A 15,339-nucleotide genomic window follows, 5' to 3' on the forward strand; every position below is an offset into this window, starting at 1 on the left:
AACTTTAATTATTTTGCTAATAGCAATATATTTCTCATCATTTTCAGCTAAAATATTTAAATTCTGCTTGTCAAACCCCTCGTACCTGATCAAATGATGGAAATCATAATTGGATGCTCCATGGCAAAATATGGGGACAAATTTTGGTCTCTGGATCTTAATATTACAGCTATTACACAGGGCCATTTTGAATTTACCATCTGTATGAGAATGGTGTTTCACCTTGATATTTGTATCTGAAAATTCAGAATCACATACCGGGCATTTTTCTGCATTGTTGAAATCTTCAATCTGTTTCTCTGTTAAAGGCAACATAGGTTTTGATTTTAATAAGATATTAGATGCTATGTCATAGCACTCATTTTCTATTCTATGTGCAAATTTTTTGATGGCATCTGCTCCCATGTATGAATCTTTTTTACTAACTACACCATCCTGTACAATCACATAATAAAAGCTGGAAGGTTCATGTAATTGATATGCTGTAATTGAAGATTCCTCAGGGTCTGGGCTACAGAATGCAAGAGGTTTGAGATTTGATTCAAAATCACAGACTATATATGCTGGGTGTTCCAACAAGGCTTCAAACTTTTTGAATTCTGCATTTTCACTTGGCACTGGCATTACCATATGAACAGGTTTATAGTTGCCACAGTATTTTAAATGTTCAATTAATTTGTTTTTAGCAATTTCTGTATTCACTTCCCGAACCCCATTCACTATTTTTTGACCATCAAATACAGTTAAACATCTTCTGCACAACTTGAATATTGTCTTAGATTTGTCTAATTGTTTTCTGACTAAAGCTTCAAGACTGTGTATCAGAGTGTAATGATATGTATCATCCCCTTCAATTAAGAGCAAATCAATCGGAATAGCAGAATCATCATCAAATATACTGATTCTGAGAGGTGCTATCAAGCAATTGCCACGGCCAGTAGAACAAATAAATACATTAATAGATAATTGTTTACCATTAATATCCCTGGCCTTTTTTTCAAATTTATCAATATTCTGAACAGACATTGGATATTCTAAGCCCTTCATTGCTTCATCGAAATTGTGTTCATATTGTTTATAATAAGTTATTCTCTGAGGATTTCTTGAAACTGGATACAAAGCAGCTAAAATACACCACAAAAAGCATTTCTCATCATTATTTTCTATATTAACCACGGCTTTTTTGTTTTTAATATTGGCAGGTATTGGCAGATATGTAGATCCTTGTAATGGGCTGAATTCAGAAATATTAACATATAACTTGTGTGGAGATCCGCATAGGCTCCATCCAGACTCTTTTGCCGCAAATTCAGAGTGTTTAATATTCAATTGATCTATCAATCTACTTATTATTTTGTCTGAATTTGCATTTGAATATACAGGTACAGTTTCTGTTATGTGGGGCTGTGTAAATTTTGTGCCATTTGGTTTCTTATATTGTGTAAACAATTTGAGGGACAGCTTATAAGAGCCATTTTGTGCATTTAGAATTGCCTGCACATCAGGATTTACACTGTTCAAAAAATTCTTAATACCACATCTTGGCTCTGATACAAACCGATAATCTCTTAATTGGCCATTAAAACTGCTATGGATAGGTGGTGCATAGCGTGGCTGCTTTGCCGGTCTAGCATTAACAGGTGCTTCGTGCTTCCTTTTCAGACCAGATGTAGATGGTTGTGAGGGCAATGTTGATGACTGTACATAAGAATTACACTTGTGCCATTTGTAATATGCCTTGCTTAATATTTTATGGCATCTTGGACACATTTTTGTGGCCTTTCTGCATTTCTTAGGCTCACAAATATGCCGGTGCCTAGACCAATTAGAACTAGATATATTTTTATTACACTGATTGCAATATTTTTGTTTTGGCATTTTTATTGTTTATTTATATAAAATTTCTGGTCCAAAAAAACAGAACTATGCCAAAACAATTATAACAGCAGTTAATGGCTGAGCTGGTGCTTTTATACCCAAACAACAGCAATAACTAGGCTCTGGTGATCCCCAATATAAAATAATTTTGCTTTTTTATGCTGTTGTATAACACTTTTTACCAGGTTTCAGATCTGGGAGCTATCAGTTGTATATCAACTAGCAATAATTATTCTCAAAATCTCACGTGTGGACATATTATTTTGCCACATGTATTTCAATCTTACACATTTTATTAGGACTCAAACCCGAGCCTCTTGTTTACAAGACAACAATATTAATATTTTGCCATCAGGGGAGGCTTCACATTTTATGAGGACTCAAACCCAGAAGCCTCCTGATTACAAGACAATAAAAACCATGGGGCTATGCACCACACTCTACTGGATCTCAGAACCCAGGAGCTATGAGTTTTATATTAATATACACATGGCTGAATCAATCTGAGGGGGGGCTCATCTTTTCTACACTTGAATTCAAGATTCCTGGGATTTTGACAGAAAAACACAGTATAAACAATAAGATGATATGGGAACTTGGCATAATTTTAAGTGTAGGCAAATCGGGCTAAGAGGGGCTCATCTTTTCTACACTTGAATTCAAAATTCTTAAAAATTCAGAGCATATCACACTTGAAGAATTAGGGTATAGGCCCCTCTTGGCATTGTTTTAAGTGTAGGCAAATCGGGTTGTTCAATCAAATAACCTCTTCTTTTCTACACTTATAAGTTGTGCTCATCCTATTGTATTTTATACTACTGAGTTATAATATATTTCTTTAAAAAAACAATGCTCTGATCGTTTTGTTAAAATACAACTTACACTTCACTTCACTATACACAATATTACATTCACAATTTCACGAACATACTCAAACATAAAATACGGCTACTCGCGAAGTTATCGGAAAGGAAGTTAAGACTCGACTAACCCACAAAAGAACAAATTTTAACAGAGAAACAGGAAATTACTCTACTGCCAGATGTTTCCTCCACGAAATATTAAGTGCCAGTCATAAACACACAAGGTGGCTAAAAGGTTCTTATCCATTTACTAGGAACCAAACGTTAAGCCGTATGCGAAGCAGGGTGTGGAGACCTGAAACCATAAAACTATAAAATGTGGGTGTTCTGCAAAAACTTTAGGTGATACAGGAAAGCGGATGCGATATTCGTTATCAGCACATCTGAATACATAAAGATCACTTAGTTTTATTTAAAGGAGTATTTCATTGTTTATCAGTGTAATGGATATCTACCGCAAATATTTGTGTACACAGATATTATACAATATCAACAGAGGCCTGCACAAGACCTGGAGAAGACCCGTTCGCGAGACATCGCTCCTGAAATGCCATGCCACCTGCGCAACATCCTCGCTTGAGCAGCTTGTCTGACCACCTGCCCAGATCGTTCCTGGCAGGCATTGTAGACCCGCCGGGTACCCGCAGTCTTACGATACCTAGTAGGTCTCAGTCGTTCTTTCCATCAACTGCAGACCCCTCCCTCTGCATGACGTAGTTGCTTCGAATAGAAACTGCACCGCGCCCACATCGTTCTGCGGTGTTGCCAACTGCAATAGATTTTTACTACTTAAAAAAGGGAACTCAAAGCTTCGTAAGCCACATCACCAATGAAATGAGATTTACGAATGTTGCTACCCCCCCCCCCACACACATTGAAATAGGTTTTCCGTGGCACAGGATCCATAAGTATATGTCGTAAACAACCAATATACGTATATATAGTGATATAGGGCAGGACTGAAACACGTTACGTTCGAGGCTGAGGTCGCGAGTCGAACAACACACTGTTCTACTGCGAACACCAGGGCCGTAGCCAGCCAGGGGCATTGCCGTTACCCTCGTTTGGGGAGGGGGGTTTCAAGTACTTGGATAAACGTGCCAACAACAACAATCACAATAATAGTAATAAAGTAGCATGAAAAGCATTATTATCCTCATAAATCACGCAAAAAGGGCACGCAAAGAGGGGGTAGAAGTCCGTTCTCACGTATTTGTGTTGAAACAGAGGATTAGAAATATATTTTTTTTCAACACGTCAATTTCACATTAGCTAATAATGGAAAACAAGCACACAAACTGTTTTGAAAGAAAGAAAGTGCATGATAAATGCATTCCGAATGTACATACATATGGCATGTAAAATTTCCATCTACAACATTTTCTTTTCACATGGAGCGACGTATTACATAATCAATTCATCCAACTCGTAACAAACCAACATTAATAGCAAATAATATCACGGGCCGCCACAGCATTCTCTGTTTTAAAACTTTTCTCACTTAGATCGTTCGGCGCTCAGGGCCGACTCCCGCTACCCCTTTGCTACGGCATTGAACTTGATGAGACTGTATAATATTTTATAACATATTTCTACTTTCGTAAAATTTGAAATTAAGGGGTTGCATTTACCCCTCCATTCCCTCCCCCCCTGCAGGTGCCGTTGGCCGTCTGGAATGAAAATGCAAGAAAAATATGAAAATTAATTCCATCTTGAGTACCCTTTAGCCCTGCTACTCTTAAATTCTGCTAGCCTGTTTTTGCTTGTACTTTAATGTTTGACCCCCACCCTGACCTCTCCGCTAGACTTAATTTCCGTCCAAGGTTGTGAGCAATGCACCCTGCCCCCTCTGGTTGCGCCAGTGCGTGCCTGGTTAAGGCACCATGCAATGAAAAACAATTAGTTTTCAGTGAGGAGATTTTTGTTTGCTCGATCATTCATTTAGATAAATGAAGCTGTAATACTGCGTGCATTTCCTGGCAATAAGATAAAAACTGCTTACGCTGAACTGAAATTGCTAAGTATATAAATTCTCATTGGAGGAGAGAGCTCCTCCTAGGACTTCGTAGGATTTAGGAGCTACGTAAGTAGGCAACACTGGTTGCAGCTGTCCACGTGGTGATGAAACACCTGGAGCGACACGCTGCCGGAGGGCTGTTTCCTTCCAGCAGGTTTTGCAGGCGCCCGGGTCTTGTTGAATGCCCAGTTACCTCGTAAGCGCAGAGCGCCTTGAAGACCAAGAACCCGGGTAAAGACGCAAGTCGACTCGTTGCCGTGGGCAGGCGAGCAGGTATACCTGTCCTCGCGGGCAAGCGGGCAGTGGGTAGGTAAAAGGCAGACTATGCAGCCCTCTAAATATCAACTGCTAGGAGACAGTAAAGTTCCATTATTGCGTATAGCCAGCATCGAGAATATTAACTACGGTAGAACATACTCTGTTAGTTTCAATCCGATGAATTATTTACCATTGTCAAAATTTTGTTTCAATACAATAGAAGTCCTTTTAAAGGAGCATGCAGGTCGAAATTTATCATTTCAATCCGGAACAGTGAACATAACACTTCATTTCCAACGATCATGAAACATCGGCAAGCGGGTCGTGGAATACCCTACATTGCTGGTCCTGTGCACCAACAGGGTCATGGTCTTGGGGGATTTTTTCGCGGACTTTTTAGATATGCTCTACCTATATTAAAACATGTTTCTAAAACCGTGGGACGTCAGGCACTGCGAACCGGAATGCAAGTTCCTGGTAACATGTTGGAAAATAAACCTATCAAAGAATCCTTTCGTGTAAGAATAAAACCAGCCAGAGAAAATTTACGTGACAAAGCGGAACAAAAAATTAACCAGTTGTTATCAGGTAACGGAAAAAGAAAAAGAAAAAAAGCGGTCAAAAGAAAATCTATAAAAATAGGGCACGCTTCGCTACAGTCACACTCGGCTAAACGTCGCAGACATAGAAATAACATATTCGATTGAGCGATCATGTCCAACGTTCATCCTTGCAGTCAACCCTGTTGCACAAGCGATTTTTGACTTGTTCTCAGTACCTATGACACAAACTACAATTGAACATGCAGATAATGTCTAGTATCGACCTGTCTCTACTTTAACTTCTGGAGGACCTGTAGAATTTAATATTCCAGGTGAAACTGGTAAATTTATTCATCCTCCGTATCTTTTTATGTATGTAAAATCTAAAATTACAAAATCTGATGGTGACGATCTTGACGATTCAGACAGTGTTACACCTGTCAATAATTTTTTGCATTCTCTTTTCAATCAAGTTGATATTTCACTTAATGACAAACTGATCACATCGTCTTCAGGTTCCTACCCCTACAGAGTATATATTGAAACTTTACTTAATTTCTCTAATGACGCCAAAGAAACACATTTAACATCTTCGCTCTGGTTCAAGGATACACCTGGACAGTTTAATACTCTGGGAAATGCAAATATTGGATATAAATCTCGTGCCCAGTTCGCTAGAAATAGTTCTACTTTTGACATGTATGGAAGAATACATGCAGATATGTAGGACTGGACCGTGTATTGCCCAATAAAGTTGGAATGATTGTGAAACTTCATAGAAGTAAAGAGTCTTTTTGTTTGATGAGTGCTGAAAATTCTTCTTACCTTGTGCATTTAGAAGCAGACTTCATGGGTTCGGAGAATAAGTGTTTCACCCGATATTGGAATGCAAGTCAGTACTAGAATAGAGCGTAAAACAGCATAATTACCTATCACAAGAGTTGAAACTCTTACTCATACTATCCCTCAAAATATAACTTCGTATAACATCGATAATCTATTTCTGGATAATGTCCCAAAAGCTCTTCTTGTAGGCTTTGTTTCGAATACTGCATACAATGGAAAAAACAATTTGAAACCATTTTATTTTGAACATTTCAATATTAGCCGACTACAACTACAAGTCGGCTCAAAATTTTATCCCTCCACACCGCTAGCACCAAATTTTTCAAAAAATAACTATACATTGTTTTCTGGAACTGGAATGTATTATTGTAATGGTGGAAATTGCATAGCTAGAAAAGATTATCCTCTAGGCTATACCCTCTTCGCATTTATTCTTTCACCTACAAACTCTTTAAATGATAATACTTGGGACATGGTACGTGATTCGCCTGTTACTCTAAATATACAATTTGCAAATTCTTTGACGTCATCTGTCACATGTATTATGTACCCACAATTTGATTCGTTATTTCAAGTGGACAAAAACAGAAATATATATATATCCCGACTTTATAAAATAGATTTAGTACCTTTGTGAGTGTTGTCAGAATGAGATTTGTCATTCATTTCACTGCCTTCCAAGGCAATCAAGGTGAAATTACAGTTAAGGAGCTTGCAGTTGTCAATATTGATAACTTAAATTCGGACTCATGGATATTTTTACCACCATTTCCGTATGGTGAATTAGAATCGGCCCTTGCCCAGCTAAACAATTATGCATCTCAAAATTCACATGGTCTTGAATGGAATGATGGGTATAAAAACTACAATCAACTCGCCAATATACTAATATTCTACACAGAACATGCTAGAGTCTTGTATGCGCATGGTATTGAGCGCTGTACTTTCCTGGGAGACCTTCTACATCGCACCATCGTCAATTTAGAAGACCTGCTTTGTCCGAAGACTTGTCTGCTTGGGTTTCCAGCTGAAAATTGTTGTCATCCATCGCATAGATTCGTCGAATTTCGTTGTGCAGCAAGAGAGTCAAAAGTGTATACCAAGTACGTTCGTTACTACGAATTAAGAGGGTACCAGTTTGGCGTTACCTCATCATACGTACCAACACCTGGTTTGAGCAATATTTCTTCAGGCATACATACAGTTTGTTCCAGTGAAAAAACGCAATAATAGCAAAAAACATGAGGACTGACGACATAATTTATATTATACTTCAAGATTGCAAAACTGCTGTTCAATTCGTTGGTGTGTATGCTGATAACCAGTTACCGGTATCAGTAAAATTTCCAGCAGGTTTAATTGTTAATAGAAGCACAAGTTAAAATATTGGTGGTCATTGGGTTGCTATATACATTAACAAAAATGGAACAGGTATATATTTCGACCCCTTTGGAGAACCACCCTCCGAAAATATAAAACTTTTTCTTAATAGAAATACTTACCGTTGGATTTCGAACAATCAACAAATTCAACATTTAGAGTCAGTGTTCTGTGGTGTATTTTGCATGATGTTTCTTTATTACTCTGTCAAAAATTACACATTATCAGATTTTCTCAATATGTTCAGTAAAACTAACTTTGTCAACAAGGACAATATTGTTTTAAATCAATTGAAAATATTGTTATCTTAATATATCTGATTTTTTTGTACATATGATTTTGGTGTTGGTGTGTATATATATATATATATATATATGTATATGTATGTATGTATGTATAAAAACAAACACACACACACACAAACATACAAAAAAATTATATTTCATAAGTATATTTGTTTTTTATTTTATACCTCAAAATATTATTGGAATAAAACTACAAAATTCACAACTAAACTTTATTTTGCAATCATTAGTTTATACGTAAAATTCATTTACATAAAATCTCAACATATCTGAGATTTATAATTTCATATTGTACCAAGTAACAAGTCTTTGAACATTTCTAAAGGCACAGCCTGATTGAGAAAATGGTTTGTTTGATGTATGGTGACTACAACATCCACCCTGATACATAAAAAGATTTTTCAATGCTGGACAACGTCTTGTATCGAGATCAATAACATTGTCAATATTAAATACATTTTGAATCAAACTTTGATTTTTCCAACCCTTTACAGTAAAATGTATTTTCTCCCTTTAGCTCACTAAAAAACACCTTCACATGTTTGATATTATAACCTTTCGGTTCTGCAAATAACAAATTATGGTGATTATGTGTTAACCACTTACATTGTTTGTAATCTAAGTCAAACTTTCCAATATCAACAAAAGCATGATATAGAATTGTTAAATCTGTTGAGCAAACACAAATTTCACTAATTACAAAACTGTTGTCTTTACTACTAAAACCTTGCACATCAATTATAAAAGCCATTTTTTTCTTTCTTTAATGCAACTACTCACAACAGAAATTGTCCCCGTGGTGTATCTCGTTTCGATATACAGGGTGTTTCTAAAGGTCGTTTACAACGCTTGGGAGGTGGTTCCTTACACGAAAACAAGCGAAAAGTGTGAGTTCCATCTTTACGACTGAGGCTTCGTTTCCGAGATAGGAGCCTCGCAAAAGGTGACAAAATGAACGTCACACCTAACTGGGACAAATATTATCACAGATAGAGAAGCGGTTCCAAGGGAATCATAAAGGAATCGTATGTACTCAGTCCGGAAGTCACTATGAAAAGTTCAATGCACGCATGCGCAATGGAGTCCTCAAAGGAATTGGGGATTTCCAGCAAGAACAATGCATGGAAGGGGTATGTAACGCAGCAAGAAGGACCGTGACAATGAGAAATGCATGAAATACAACACATCCCGACCTCAAACATCAAAACATGAGCACGGAACACAAAATCCGAAAAGTTGAGCACGGTTGCATACCCCAGTTACACGCGAGGAATGAACGAATCATGTCATGTGGCATACGAGAGACACATTACTCCACCAAGAGGAGGGAAAGAAAAACACAATATCAGATGATTGCGACAACGTGTATTTTTACACTCGACAACTACGTAATATCCCCCCCCCCACACACACAACAAACAAGAAATGCTACAATGTCTTACGCACAGACAGTGCGTGTCACTGTACACCAACTGAAGATGTCACTGTCACCACACAAAGGGGGTGGGAAGCAATACCAAGAGTGTCCTCACTGGGATTTGCCGAGGGCGATAATCACAGACGGTTTTCAAAATGTCTGCCGTTCACTTCTACGCAGAGATGACAGCGGCGAATCAAGGATTGTCGAGTACGAGCAAACAAGCCAGGTGCATCTGCTACCGTCGCGGCGGCGACGTTGATGCGAGCAACGAGGTCCTCAGCTGATGTGACAGGTGTGTCGTATACGAGGGTTTTCATTTCTCCCCAGAAGAAAAAATAGAGAGGGTTGAGATCTGGCGACCTAGGTGGCCAAGGCACAGGCTTATCCTTACCAATGAACCTATTGCGAAACACGTCATGCAGGAAATGTCGTACATTACGATCGAAATGAGCTGGTGCTCCATCGTGTTGGTACCACATTTCTTGCCGCAGTGCCAAAGGTACGGTCTCCAACAGTTCAGGCAGAACCTCACTAAGAAATGCATGATACGTGCGACCATTCAGGCGAACAGGGAGAATGTATGGTCCAATTAAATGATCATGTACTATCCCGCACCACACATTCACTGAAAACTTGTGCTGGTGGTGGGCCACAAAAAGTGCATGTGGGTTGTCAAAATCCCAGACATGACTGTTTCTACTATTGAAGACATCCATCCTGGTGAAAATGGCTTCATCTGTCCACAATACCTTTGCCCCGAAGTGAAGGTTTGTGTCCAGCTGATGCAACAACCATTGGCAAAACTCCATACGAGAGCGAAAGTCACGAGGTAACATTTCTTGTACTTTCTGCAGTTTAAAAGGGTGCATTCTTTCCTCTGAAAACACTCGCCAAACATTCACATGAGACGTGTTTCGTGCCCGAGCGAGCACGCGCGTACTGGTGCCAGGATGTTCTGCGACCGCTGTTAACACATCTTCTGCAAACTGATGTGTGCGTACACTTCGGGGTCTTCCAACTTCTTGCCGTGGTGGTAACACTGACCCTGTTTCACGCAGTCGACTGTCCACTACCTGAAAGAAGGCGTGAGACGGTAAACGTCTAAGTGAAAAGCGTTCTCCATAAAGACACCTTGCCTCACTGCTATTACCACGTGCCTCCCCATACATGAGATGCATGTCTGCTAGCTGCTGGGTCGTATACGCAGCCATCTGTGTAATAGGGAACTGGAACTGCAAAGTATCGTTTTAGTTTAACACTGGCACATTGCACAAATTGGCCGTATCACCGTACGAACACCACAGACCAATTGTTGCGATACTTGACTTGCCCACTCCACCACGTCAACTTCTTTCAATACAACATACTAGCACTCTTCAATGAGTATGACAACCTAGAGCGAACTGCTGATCATATCCCAGAACCTGTAACACGGCTGGGACGACTGCCGGAGAGAATCAACGCTTCGAGCTCCTCTCGTGGGTACAGCAGTCATGGTCAATCGTAGACTACGAGAGCCGGACTTGCCTGCGCAGCGCTTCCAAAAGTGGTCTCTTTTACGTCACAGTGATCGCGTGCGAACACTCTTGGTATTGCTCCCCACCCCCTTTGTGTGGTGAAAGTGACATCTTCAGTTTGTGTACAGTGACTCGCACTGTCTGTGCGTAAGACATTGTAGCATTTGTTGTTTGTTGTGTGTGTGTGTGTGTGGGGGGGGATATTACGTAGTTGTCGAGTGTAAAAATACACGTTGTAGCAATCATCTGATATTGTGTTTTTCTTTCCCTCCCCTTGGTGGAGTAATGTGTCTCTCGTATGCCACATGACATGATTCGTTCATTCCACGCGTGTAACTAGTATATGCAACCGTGCTCAACTTTTCGGATTTTGTGTTCCGTGCTCATGTTTTGATGTTTGAGGTCGGGATGTGTTGTCTTTCACGCATTTCTCATTGTCACGGTCCTTCTTGCTGCGTTACATACCCCTTCCATGCATTGTTCTTGCTGGAAATCCCCAATTCCTTTGAGGACTCCATTGCGCATGCGTGCATTGAACTTTTCATAGTGACTTCCGGACTGAGCACATACGATTCCTTTATGATTCCCTTGGAACCGCCTCTCTATCTGTGATAGTATTCGCCCCAGTTAGGTGTGACGTTCACTTTGTCACCTTTTGCGAGGCTCCTATCTCGGAAACGAAGCCTCAGTCGTAAAAATGGAACTCACACTTTTTGCTTGTTTTCGAGTGAGGAATCACCTCCCAAGCGTTGTAAACGACCTTTAGAAATACCCTGTATACACCGAACTAAATTGTGCATCAAATCTCTTTCATCACTTAGAGTCCAAAGTAGCAAATAGGTGTCCGACTCTGTTTCAAGATCGTATTGAATCTCAGGGTGAATATCCATAAAATGGTAGAAAATGTGATAAAAATTCTCCGGCTCCCTAAGATAAGTTTATAAGTTGGAAATCTTCCATGTAAAACAGCGTTCGCATTCGTCAGCACTTTCAGCACTATCACTATCACACTCCAAATGATGCTTACTCAAGCACTGGTGAGCCAGTTGATTAGGCGCATTCGTAAAACAACCATCACAAATAACAGCACAGGTACATAAGTATGTAGTCTTTTTAACAGACAATACTTGTCAATGAAGCCGGAACAGCATCCACAACTTTCGAAAATAATATGTTCGATATCTTCTGCGTCAACCAGAGCTGAAGCATTCTTTATATTCTGACTTGCTATATTGATATAGTGGACATCTCGCACCTTTTATATATACACACCGGGAACTTTCCACATAACTGTCTCTCACAAATAACTTGCCAAGAAAAGAAAAATTTTAAGGTCAATGAGCTCCCAACACCGTTACAAAATGTCACCAATAATCTCCCAACACCATTACAACCTGAACTTTACCAAAAATTCTCATCACTTGCTCAGTTTGGAAGTGATAACCTCCACACATACATCGCGAAAAATTAGCCCCAACTCACATTTCACTCTTTCACTTAAAAATTCAACACAATGTATGTATTTTCGTGTCGTGTATTAGTAGTGTAATTGGATAGTTTCTAAGCCACACTTTGTAGGTATCCTCTTTTTTTATCAATTGAATATCACTTTTTGACATATTTTGACAATTTTTTGTCAACGTTTTAGCGTTTAGCGATGTTTTTAGTACAATTTTCAATGCATTATTTTTTTTCCCACTCACACTTGGTAGGTATTGCACGATCTTACGTGATATAACTTAACCTATCCTTTTTTTCTTACTTGTTGTTTCAAAATAGTACTTTGTAGGTATCCTCTTTCTTTATCAATTGAATATCAGTTTTTGACATATTTTGACAATTTTTTTTGTCGATGTTTTAGCGTTTAGCGATGTACATGATGAATCCACAAACAGATTTTTCCTAAGTCTTACCGTTTCCAAGATAACACCACTTCCGGTCGCCATTTTGGATTTCCGAGCATAGGTTCTATTCATATTTTACTTACATATAGGCGTACGTGATGAATCCGCAAACAGATTTTTCCTAAGTCTTACCGTTTCCAAGATAACACCACTTCCGGTCGCCATTTTGGATTTCCGAGCATAGGTTCTATTCATATTTTACTTACATATAGGTGTACATGATGAAACTCCAAACAGATTTTTCCTAAGTCTTACCGTTTCCAAGATAACCCCACTTCCGGTCGCCATTTTGGATTTTTGAGCATAGGTTCTACTCAAATTTTACCTACATATAGGTGTACATGATGAATCCGCAAACAGATTCTTGCTAAGTCTTACCGTTTCCAAGATAACACCACTTCCGGTCGCCATTTTGGATTTCCGAACATAGGTTCTATTCATACTTTTTCTCACGTATAGGTGCACATGACGAATCCGCAAACAGATTTTTAACAAGTCTTAGCGTTTCCAAGATAACCCCACTTCCGGTCGCCATTTTCGATTTCCGAACATAGGTTCTATTCATACTTTTTCTCACGTATAGGCGTACATGATGAATCCGCAAACAGATTTTTCTCAAGTCTTACTGTTTCCAAGATAACCCCACTTCCGGTCGCCATTTTCGATTTCCGAGCATAGGTTAGTAGATAGTAAATGTACCTTCCACCGCAACCCTGATTTCTTGACCCCACGACCACAAAAACCTCAAAGTAGATAGTAAATGTATCTCCCACGACAACCCTGATTTCTTGACCAAACGACCACAAAAACCTCAAAAACTCACTTTCTCTCCACGTTCCGCGCCTCATTTATTGCGCTGACGATGTTTCACGGCGCACAAAAGCAGTGATGAGTGAAAGATGCACTCTCATCCTCTCATCCTTCAAGGATGAATGCACCTTATCGTAATTTTCCAAGTCCCGGGGGGGGGGGGGGGGCAATGTTTATATATATATATCGTGACCTTTGTAAACCTCTCTCGGGGGAACGATGTGCCACACACGCGCGCGCGCGTGCCTCTCATTATTTCCGTATTGTGACGCAAACAAACAAATAAATAATTGTTTTTTTTTTTAGGATTCCTGGCCCCTATAACCCCGCCAGGGGTGCGTGGTGCCCAACACAGTTCTAATGGCCACGGCTATCAAAGCCATACCTCTGTAGAGTTTCACGTGCTTTTTTTTTTGTCCTATGGGACACCTCTGTTTGTCAAAAATTCGAGATATTTGCAATTTAACGCAGGACTTGGAACATTTTCGATTGATGAAAAAAAATTGGTTCCATGACGACCTAGGTTTATTTTGGTATGGGAGGACAGAGGACACCGAGACTCGACCAACGCACTAAACCCGACCTCTCTACGACTATTCGTTCAAAAGTTACGAGTGATCAAAGTTTTGGGAGGTGGGCTAACTTCTTACCCCTTGGCCCCAGGACCACCAAAACTTGGTACACGTATTCTACACCTCCAAAATCGACAGGGGGGTAGCTTTGCTACCGGAATGGGGGTGTTTTTCGATATATTTTTTCGATAACTCTTACCATTTTCGAGATATTTGCAATTTAAGATTTTTTTAACGCTGGACTTAGAAAATTTTCGATACATTTTTTTTTGTTCCATGACGACCTATGTTTATTTTGGTATGGGAGGACAGAGGACACCGAGACTCGACCGACACACTAAACCCAACCTCTCTACGCGTACTCTACGTCACCAAAAAAGGTTAAAGGTTCCAAATAACAATAGTTAGAGTTTCCCCAATCTAGTAAAGTGGATTGGTTGAAATCTCCAAGGCGTATTTTGCATTTTTTTTCAAATATGAACACGTTAAAACTGAACTGTCTCGGATTTTTGAGTTTTGTATTCGCCCTGAGAAAATTCTATATAAAATAACATACCTGAAAATTATATTCACAGTAGATTGATTTTTTTGAGTTTTGTAATCACCTCAAGAAATTCTATATAAAATAACATACCTGAAAATTGTATTCACAGTAGATTGAATTCTTGAGTTTTTGTATTCGCACTCAAGAAATTCTATATAAATAACATACCTGAAATTCTATTTACAGTAGATTGAATTTTTGAGTTTTGTAATCACTCCAAGAAATTCTATATAAAATAACATACCTGAAAATTGTATCGCTATATACTAGATTTTTTTGATTTCTGTGATTTTGGAGAAAGCAATGGCATCCACCACCAGTTTTAATCGTAAAAATGATAAAACTGAATGTGTTACTTGTGGGAAGCTAATCTCAAGGAACAATTTATCGGTACACAGGGCAAGATGTAGCGAAACAGGTTCGAGAATTAATCGTTCGTTACCTTCTAAGCCTTGTGCTCGATGCGGAAAGATGATCAGCATT

This window comes from Lepisma saccharinum, chromosome 6 (assembly GCF_977018435.1).
Source record: "Lepisma saccharinum chromosome 6, izLepSacc3.1, whole genome shotgun sequence".
In the NCBI taxonomy this organism is placed as follows: Eukaryota; Metazoa; Arthropoda; class Insecta; order Zygentoma; family Lepismatidae; genus Lepisma; species Lepisma saccharinum.